General features: G+C 37.6%; 1 pseudogene across 1 annotated transcript; it reads right to left on the reverse strand.

Moving 5' to 3' along the window:
- Window positions 1–2,587: 2,587 nt before the first annotated feature.
- On the reverse strand, window positions 2,588–5,670 carry LOC146472721 (uncharacterized; annotated as a pseudogene). Its single transcript, XR_014866580.1, has 5 exons — window positions 5,392–5,670; window positions 4,654–4,727; window positions 3,564–4,383; window positions 3,245–3,453; window positions 2,588–2,681 (listed from the first exon to the last, which is right to left on the reverse strand). The product of XR_014866580.1 is annotated as an uncharacterized LOC146472721 (transcript).
- Window positions 5,671–10,000: the final 4,330 nt, after the last annotated feature.

A 10,000-nucleotide genomic window follows, 5' to 3' on the forward strand; every position in this document is an offset into this window, starting at 1 on the left:
ACAAGGTTTCACTACACTCACAAGCAGTCACTAGCACGCGTACAATTAGTCTATTCGGGATGCTTGGGAGAATTTTATCTATATATGCAGCGGCCCTGAGTTAATGGGGTTGTTCAAGGGTCATCTAAACCGGTTTAAAGCATTGAGTGAGTTGACATGACGTGGTAGATATAGGAAATGGTTTAATGAGATGCAAGCCATCCAGGTGTAAGAGGGATTTATAAGATACAAGTGTATGTATAATTTGGAGTTTAGTAGGGTCACCTAAACCGGTTTTGGTAGATATAGGGAAGGGTTTAATGAGATGCAAGACATCTAGGCATAAGAGGGATTTATAAGATACAAGTGTATGTATAATTTGGAGTTTAGTATATAAGGTGTACTGTGCTTTGGTGGTACGTTTTTGCCCAAACAGCCGGGTGGTGGTTCAGTTATATCGGCAAAGAACCAAGGACAGGTAATGAACCAATGAGAAGACACTTACGTCATGGTCAAACCGGCTTAAACCAGTTTTCCTGAGTGTATATTATAAAAATGCCCACCCACTAGAAAAAACTAGTGAAACCGGTTTTGTTTACCCTTATTAAGTATTCAAAATGACACCGTAAAAAACAGTATTATTTACATTTGATAACAATTTATTTTATTACACTTGGAAAAAGAAACTATTCGAAAACACTAAACTAATACAAAAATATGATCTACTATTTTTTATTTAAAAACACTAATACTATTTTCAAGAAAAAATATAAAGACTACGTATCAAAGGTTTCTTGAATAGAAAACTATTAAAAATAAATTATTAAAAGTACTAGTGAACAAAAATTATAAAGGTTGACGTAAATAATTTTCTACAATTGATCTATTAAGCAGTGGACACCTGACACATTCTTCTGTATTTTGGTGCCCACATTGAACTAAGGATCTCAACTTTACTGCTAAATCCATCTTCTGGTATAGGGTTAGTGGTCTGAAAAAATGGTTACATGTCCTTTGAGGGTGAAGTGCGCAGCAATTCTGAGAAAACAAGAAAAAAAAGGAAATGATTGAGTTATTCGCTGGGTTAAATTAACCATTTCACTCAAGCGTGAGTTATGGAAAACTCAATTGACACTTTAATATCAAACGTTTCGATGGGAATAAATACAATTTACCTCTTTACAGTCCAACATGAAGTCATTTAGGTCAATCATTTCTTCCATGCTCCAAGGAAGGGGCAGCTCCGTCCGATAGTGGGGACACCTGGAGGTACTTGGAAGTAATGTTAACCTCCAGGTGTCCAGACATTCGCTATGAATAGCTTTTTCACAGCATGGCATCTTCTCAATATCCCAGCCTTCCTCCCGACAAAATTCGCACTCCAAATTCTGTAAAGAAAACAAATCGTACTTTCTATTACATTTGTATAAGTACTTTTAAATTCTTACCTTAAGAAATCAATGTATACGGTATACAAAAAAAAGAAAGCTGAGCGCGTGAAAGTAACTTGCTTTTCAAGTGTGAACGAATAAAGATTTTGCTTGTGTTGGCTGTTGTGCTGGACTTGGCTGTTGTGGTGGAGCTAGATGTCTTGATGGCACTGACTGTTGGACAAGAACTGGCTATTGAACAAGTGGTCTTGTACAGGTGTTGGCTGCTGGATGGCAGAGATGTTTGTTGTCCTCAGGTGGCTCTTTGTAGCTAACATAGTTACTTTCCCAGTGTTCGTGGCAGTATTCTGACAAACTGGATGTCACATTTTCTGCAACCTTGGTGCCATCTTCTCTATCATAAGTGTTTGATAGAAAGTCACCACCAAACATCTGCTCAAGTAGATCTACAATAACTTGGAACCATGCTTTCTTTTCTTCTGTCCAAGGTTTCGTGTCAATAGGCTTCCAACCACATCCCTGGAATGCAAACTTTTTCTTCCCTACTGCATGATGAAAATAATTTTAGTTCACCATGACCTGACAGTTCTAAATTTAAATCTAAATATCATTATGTTGGCAAAATCGTATGGGACATCACGCCAACTCTAGAATAACAAGAAATTAAACTTTACTAAAATATACAAAATAACAACAAAAGGTAATCTACCGATAAAAGTTATTGGTATTATCTATAAGAGTTAAACTTGACTTTAATAAAAAGCCCCACTCTTTGCACAAGGAAGTAAGCCAAAAATTACAAGGATGCAGTATTAATAAAGAAAACAAATAAAATTATTTCTCTCTTACAACAAAGACTTAAAAATGATTCACGTAATATGTCAAAAACGAGGGCTTCGTGCTTTATCACGGGTTCCAAATACCGAGAAACAGATGAAAGCACGAGGCCGAGTGGTTTCATCTGTTTCGAGGTATTTGGAACCCGTGATAAAGCACGAAGCCCGAGTTTCTGACATGTCTTCTCAAATGAAACAATAAGAAATTAATCTCATTAAAATGCAAATGTTTGATCTCAGATGAAAAACATGTTTCATCTCAGATGAAAACCTGGTGGTGTTTCATCTGGTGTTTCATTGGGGTATCAAGATTCATCCACCTGACCGAAATGGAGGTCATTTATTGGCTTTTGACTGCATGAATTATTAATGAGTTTGAGAACTTAACATCATAAATGTCAATCAGTTCTTCCTGGTCTTCACCAAATACTCTGTCACGCATTATGAGAGCAATTTCCCTCCAATCACAGCACACCTGGGTGAGAATATGTATACTGTTAATGCATGATTGAAAATCTTGACTTTTACCCCAAATTATTATTATTATTGTTATTATTATTACTTTTGTATTTAGAGTTTCTGGTACATTTAAACAAGCCTGCAATATCCTAGAAAAATTGAAAAAATGTAGATATGCTTATTGGATGGGTGTCATAGCAATGCATCTATACATGTAGGTCTTTTCTTTTTCCCCAAAATAATGGCCACATGCATTATTTGGCAATTGTAAACGCCACCTCTCACGGCATCTTGTAAATTTTATTTTAACTAGCCAGTCCCAAAGGAAGCTATCAGAAAGTCATTAAAAACCAATAATTTAAAACAAACTTTATCCAAGTTGCAACAGTTAAACATGCAGCCCTGTAACATGCTGTTCTGGTTTGCATGGTGGTCATAGAGAGATCATGATATTACCCAATGATATGATGTCATCCACAATAAGAGTATGTGAATATAATGTGTTAAATTCAGGGACAATAATTATTAAGCACAATTTTCACTTTGCTGAATCTTTCAGTAATGCAAAATTACATGTACCTTGGCAAAGAATTCAATTTGAAGCTCAGCCTGCTTTGCAAATGAATCTGATAGGTCTTTCTGTGTCTCTTTTTGGTCTCTTTTCCTCTTTTTGGACTGTGGCCCAAGGACAATTGACTGTTTCTAAGAGAGATCCGAAAATCGTTCTTCCACTTCTTTTTTCTTGTTTACCCAATACTCTTTAAGGCCCTGCAAGAACACTTTGAGCTCTGAAAAAAATTAAATAATACATATTATGTAACTGGGGCCACTATAATTATCAGGCAATATATTAGTAATGCTACAACTTTAGATCTCCCCTAAGCCCATATCAACAAACCTCCTGTTTCATCAAGACTGATCCGTTCTTGTTGTGAGCCACAGTCTCTCAAAAATGTGCCTCCTTTTAGTAAATCACTCAGATACTGTACATTTCAAAGATATAAAGCAATGAATTGTACAGTATAATTTTAAAAATAGTTTGAGGGTGCTAAGCAAAACCATGGGGAGCACAGAGAATTGCTACATTGAAAATTGGGATGCACAGCATAAAAGTAAGAATGTAAATAAGATTAATTGATTAATTGACTGTTTCTAAGAGAGATCCAAACAGGGGCTTAGGGTTGAAAATCTTAAATCTTTGACACTTTTTGCAAAATATTCATAAGACCTGTGAGTTCTTTTTAAGAAGTTTGCCAATTTATTGAACTTTTAAGAATGTCTTTGAAAATCTCAGAAACTGCAGGAAGGGCAGTTTTATACGTCTGCACTAAACCATGTATTATACACTGTATTTATTGCCCTGAAGATTTAAAAACTATTGAGGTTACAGTGTAATAAAAAGGGAATCATTAAATAAACATTAATGGCAAGGAAGATTACCTGGGAAAGAGGCCACATGTATATTCTGCTTGTCTACTACTGTTTGCTGCCCTTTTCGTTCCTTCACAGTAACTCGAGGAAATCCTCGGCAGTTTTCAGGTCCATAGTCAAACAGTGCAGCATTCAACCTGTCAAGGCATCCCACACGATACGCAAACAAACCCAGAGAGCCCAACAGCTGTTAGCAATTTCGCATTTCACAATGCAAAGAACAAAGGTTGACACTACTTAAATCTTCTTCCAAAAGGAAATTCAGGTCATCACGGAAACCTGAACACCTGGAAAAAAAAAAAAAAAAAAAAAAAAGGAACAAGGTTAAGGTAACTAAATTTGAGTGTAATGGTTTTGGTCTCTTAATACTGCACATATTAGTCAGTATATTATTATTGTCAGAGAAAACATTGCGGAAAAGACAAACTGCCTAGGTGTAAATTTATATTCACTTCTTTTCCGCATGTGAACATAAACTATCGTCCTCCTCAAAATCCTAATAAAGCCCCTCAGCATTTAGCAATATACATCCTCACAAGATCTATCCATACAGTTACCTTCCAATGTTTGCTTTTGATCTAAAACAGTCCAAACAGGTTACATCTAGATCAGCACCATGACATGTACAAGCCTAAAAACAACATACAGTATGTAAAAAAAATTGTTGAACATTATTTATTTGACACTATTAGCGTAACGCCACAAATTAAGAGGCCTCCTTGACTGCTGAAACTGCTGGTTCAGTCCATGGTAAGGGAAAATTAACAAGCTTATACAATCAACTCTCTTAAAGCCAAGCAGCACTGTAAGCCGGACACCTGGACATGGTTAGCTGCTCTCTACCAGGTCAAATTTGACTTGTTTTTTTTTTTATCAAAGATAGAGGAATAGAACAGACAGCCACAGCTGTTCCCAAGGGTGTCCAGCTTAGAAAGCCGAATTTACTATGGGCCTCATCTTAGCATTATAAAGTTCGATCAGTTTACTGACCATAAGTGACAAAAATTGGTTGAGAATAGGTATGCGTACCTAATGAAAACCTCAAGTGGGAAGACATGTAGGTTTCACTAATACTTGTCAGACTTTTGCTACTGTGTTGTGTGCTTAACCAAGAAACACATCACTTCAAGCTCTCTTTTTACTCACGTGTCGACTCATTGATGGTAATGACAACATAACTTAATGCTGGGGTAAACAGTCTGCCACTATCCTATTCAGGGGGATTGGGGAGTAGTTAAAAGCTTTTACTTGCTTTATTTTTAGGAAGCTGGGTAAAGCTCCAGTGACCAACTTACCCTTATTGCATCACAAAATGCACAGCACTCCACACCATAACCTTTGCCCCTAGAAGGAAATCCTTGTTATCTTTTTTAGCGAGCAAAAGTAGCAGAGCATTGTAATCCAAAGGTACTGTAACAAAAATCATTAAAACTGTTTACAACTTTTTGCCTTTATCTTTAGCTTTAAGTATCTGGTAAATGTACTTAGCCTTTCAGGCCCCAAGAGTGACCAACATAAAACTTCTCCTTACATCATCAATACATAATCAACAGGGTTTTCCTTTTCAAATTAAGTTACAGGCCACTTGAGCAAAGAAGACAGGGTTATGGCCGTGTAAGACCAAAAATTAGGACCGGTTAAACGAGAATGATTAAAGCGATTACCAAATGTCTTACACTTTGATCTTTTAAGAAATTCTCCCAACAAATACTGTAAGAAAATGTTTGGGGTCAGTATGGAAAATTTGCTTTTTTAATATGTGGAACTTAGAGGGTTATTTGCCGGATAGTTATTTCTCTCAGGGTCCAGTTACGAGAAAGCCAAGCAAGCAATGATATTGCATTTCTAGTTATGCAATTAATATATAATTTTGCATTTCCCATTCTTGTCTAATGCTCTATCCCCTGGGTAAGCTGATGATCTTTATCATATTCGAGGTTTTGCTTGAAGTGTGACTACACTGCACATGCATGTATGGCTGAGTGATAGAGTTATTGTACTTACAGCATGAAAATTGAAATGAATATACAATAACTGTGAAAGTTACATTGTACTTTTTGCCATCTACAAAAATGCCATGTTTCTTGATAACATCCTTTTGACAATTCAGGTTCTTGAGTAATTGTTTTAGATTTGCCCTATTGAAATAGATCGAACAAGATCTTGACATCATCTATAATAGTTAAAACACAACAAACAGAAAATGAGACTTGCATAGTTCCAGACATACATATTCCCCCCCCCCCCCCCACATGAAAGGCTTTTTGTTTTACACCCCCTCACACATTAGAAAATTTCAGTTTTGCTTTACACTTTTCTGCTGAAAGTTTGGCCTTGCAGACCCCCTGCCCCTTTAAGAATTTCCAGCGACCTTCAGTGGGAGGAGTATGGATAACTTTTGCAACCAAAATATTTGTCATCTTGCTAGTTTACAATTGCTTCAGTGTGAGTCACATTTACAGGTTACAAACACAACAGTTGTCTCACGAACATTGAATATTCACATTCAACATGCACATTAACAGTGTAATTCAACCTTAATTACATGACCTGCCTTGTGACCTTGCAGGAAATCAAGTCACACTGAAACTCATTTGTGCCTTACTGTATCTGCATGACAACATTTACATAAAAGAATTCAAATCAACCTGACCTTTTCTCTTTACAATTCCCTATAGCAATGTGATAAATGGACAGGGCACTTTCTGAGCTCTTAGCCTCCATCGCAATGTCAACTACCTCGGAAATTGTGTCTCTGACTTGCCCCTTTTCATCATCGCCGCCAAAAATAAAGCTGTTGCCCAGCACACATGCAATAGACTCCTCATACCTTTCGGAGACGTCGCTAAGAGAGGCCATGACCTTTCTACACTTACTAAGCACTTTTCTCTTCATTGTCGATCCAAAATCAGGAGAGTTCTTGGCTTTGTTATCAACTACCCTTCCAAGCCTAAGTATGTCCTTGATAGAAAGGCTCTTTGGGTAAAATTTACTCGTTGCGGGTGAAGGCTTTACTGGGCTTAAATGGGAGGCAGGCCTTTTCTGTGGAACTTCATATCTTGCATTCTTTTCCTGTTGACCAAGACAAAAAGTATTGAACAAAAGGAAGAACTTGCAACCATGTGAAACTGCTATCTTGAACATTGATAAGACAAAAGTTGATATAACATTTTGCCAGACTTTTAAGTTCTATAATTATCGACAATAGGGGGTGAGTGTTTAATCAGGAGTTCCAGGCAGACACAGAGAAACTGATGAAAGCACAAGGCTGAGGGCCAAGTGCTCACTTTTGAAAAATGATTAGTATTACTTATTGGTATTGGGTATCAAGATCTTTCCACCTCGCCTAAATAAATCTTATTGACTGCTGACCCAGGGGCAGATCTAGGGGGAGGGTGCAGGGGGTGAACACACCGTGGAATGAAAAATATTATTGATGGGGAGGTGTAAAAGCCAAGAGCTTTAGTTTATTCACAATATATTGAGTTTACTTAAATTATATTGATGCAGATACCACAAATCTGGTACTAGAGATAACTGATTATTAATAACTGATGCAAAAGCCTGACTTGGGAAAAAGATCTATCCCCCCTCCTCATTTCAGGATCTAAGCCTGTAAATCGTGAGCAAAGACACCATGTTTTGAACAAAAAAACATTGAATGCACTGATGTCTACTTCACTAATTGTGGCTGTAAATTGCTTATTGCTGCTGTTGTCATAATAATATATCTGCATGGGGCACCAGAGAGAGAGAGAGAAAGAAATTCTTCAGCCTCTCCATCATTCTTTCCACATGAATCCTAACTCTGTCAAGTCTACGTGACATCTCTACCTGTCTCATGCTCAGCTGTTTCTTGCCTTTTGTGAAACTTGGTATTGCAAGCCTGGCACCCCTCGAGGCCAGGTCCTCCTCGATTAAAAATCCTCTGTCTGCAAGAACCAGGTCTCCATATTCTAGCAGATCCAAAGATCCTGATTGTTGAGTTATAAGCATATCAGAAGCTCTACACCTTTGAGACAAATGAAATAGCACCACTTGGGGTTATCCCAACTAAAATTTTTAGGGTGTTGTGATGTTTGTAATTTGACCAAGTAAGAGCCGTCCTCTGTAAATATCGACTATCGTCGTTTGGACGAGAAAAAATGAAATCCCTCAAACTTTCTCAGAACAATGGTCTATATAAGTGATTCACATAAATATAACTTTCAGCTCAGTTCGATTCGTATTTTAGCTGTAGTGCGACCATCTTAGTTTTACGGCTCTGAGAGGGCTTTCAGCGGCCATTTTAGGCCACACTTTTAAGAATTTGCCTTACAAAGAAAACGTTACAAATCCGAACAAAATCTCATTATTCGAGACAAGCAAATGTTTGTTGTTGTGTTGAGAAGCTTTTTTGGGAATTTGATCGAAATCTGATTTTTTTACAAAATTTTTAATTTCTTCCCTATTGAACTACTCTTCAAGTGCCAAAATAATTGCCGACTTTAAAGGAAAATATCGCTAAAGATACATCAGTTGGCATCCTAAAACAGCATCCTGGTTAAAGAGCAATGTCTCGTCTGTAAGAATATGCAATAAAATTTTTGGGCAGTTCAAAAGAGAGAATTATAGAAGAAGAAGTTTGAACTGTACTTTTGTCAACAAACACCGCCTTCGTAATTAGCATAACAACATGAAAATAACAATTTGCTAAGAAACTAATGATAAATTCCACTTACCTCGTGAAATATCGAGAACTGGATATTTCAAAATATATCGAATTATAGTTTCAGTCGGATTCAGCCGCATTTCGATGATTTGTTGTGCGAAATCACTGTAATACACCGCGTACCGCAGCCGTTAAACTGAGTTCAATTCTTCAAAGTCCGTCAGGACAACCATCGGCCGAAAAAATTGCCATCCGCCCCATAAGCTGCCGTGTGCAAGGCGTCAAATATTTCTTTGTTATCCTTAATGACCAAAAACTCTTTCAGCAACCATTTTTAAAGCCTGCTCTGAACTGGAGATTCTCGTCAAGAAATCGTTTATGTTCCGTTGACCTTCCGCCATAATTAAACAATGAGATTGCGTTACAGAAACGCGCGCACATCCAGACGGGCTGGGGTGGGGGCGGGGCGGGGAGGAAACAAAAATGGAACAGCTCCTTAATTAAAAAAAAAAGGGCCATTCAAGATTGCTATTAAAGGTATGTTACGCATTTTGGGCACTAAGTAGGAAATTGCTGTCCCAGAATAATGTGGAATATGATAAGCCCTTGTGCTCTGTTTCGTGGGGGGAAGGGGGGGGGGGGGCTGGCAAGTAAAACACTAATTTACAGTATCAGTTAATCGTTGGTCTGCTGTTTATGGTTCATACATGTTCACAACTATCCCAAGCTCACTGACAGCTATATATTTGTAACTGATTAGGTAACAGTGATAAAGTTATATTCACCGGGACGTAAAATTAATATGAGGGTTTGTATGGGCGGAATACATGCAAATAAACGGCTTACATAGAATTCCAATAAAAAAGCGACTTACTTACTTGTTTTTTTTGTGTGTGTGTGTATTACACTTGCCTGTTTGTGTTTTGGAACGTTGTCATAGCGTTTACCCAAGTTAAGAGGCCTTAGAGCCAGAAAAACTACTAAATCTGAACATCGTTGGAAATGCTGTCAAATGTTACGAAGCGCAACCGACTGACAAATAGGGCACAACAGCTAATAGTTAGTGGCATTTATTGAGGGTAGCAAAGGGTTTTTTTGCGACGCGTGATGGCCCATAAATAAGCAGCGTGACGGGTGATGGAACCCGTGCGTGATGCGTGACTGGCATCACAACGAGATGCGTGATTTTCTTTTTTACGAGCGCGTGACGCGTGATTTACCAATTAGATTTCCATGATAAGTGAACTTTCTTT

Source organism: Pavona decussata, unplaced genomic scaffold, assembly GCF_977016875.1.
Source record: "Pavona decussata unplaced genomic scaffold, jaPavDecu1.1 SCAFFOLD_98, whole genome shotgun sequence".
NCBI lineage: Eukaryota > Metazoa > Cnidaria > Anthozoa > Scleractinia > Agariciidae > Pavona > Pavona decussata.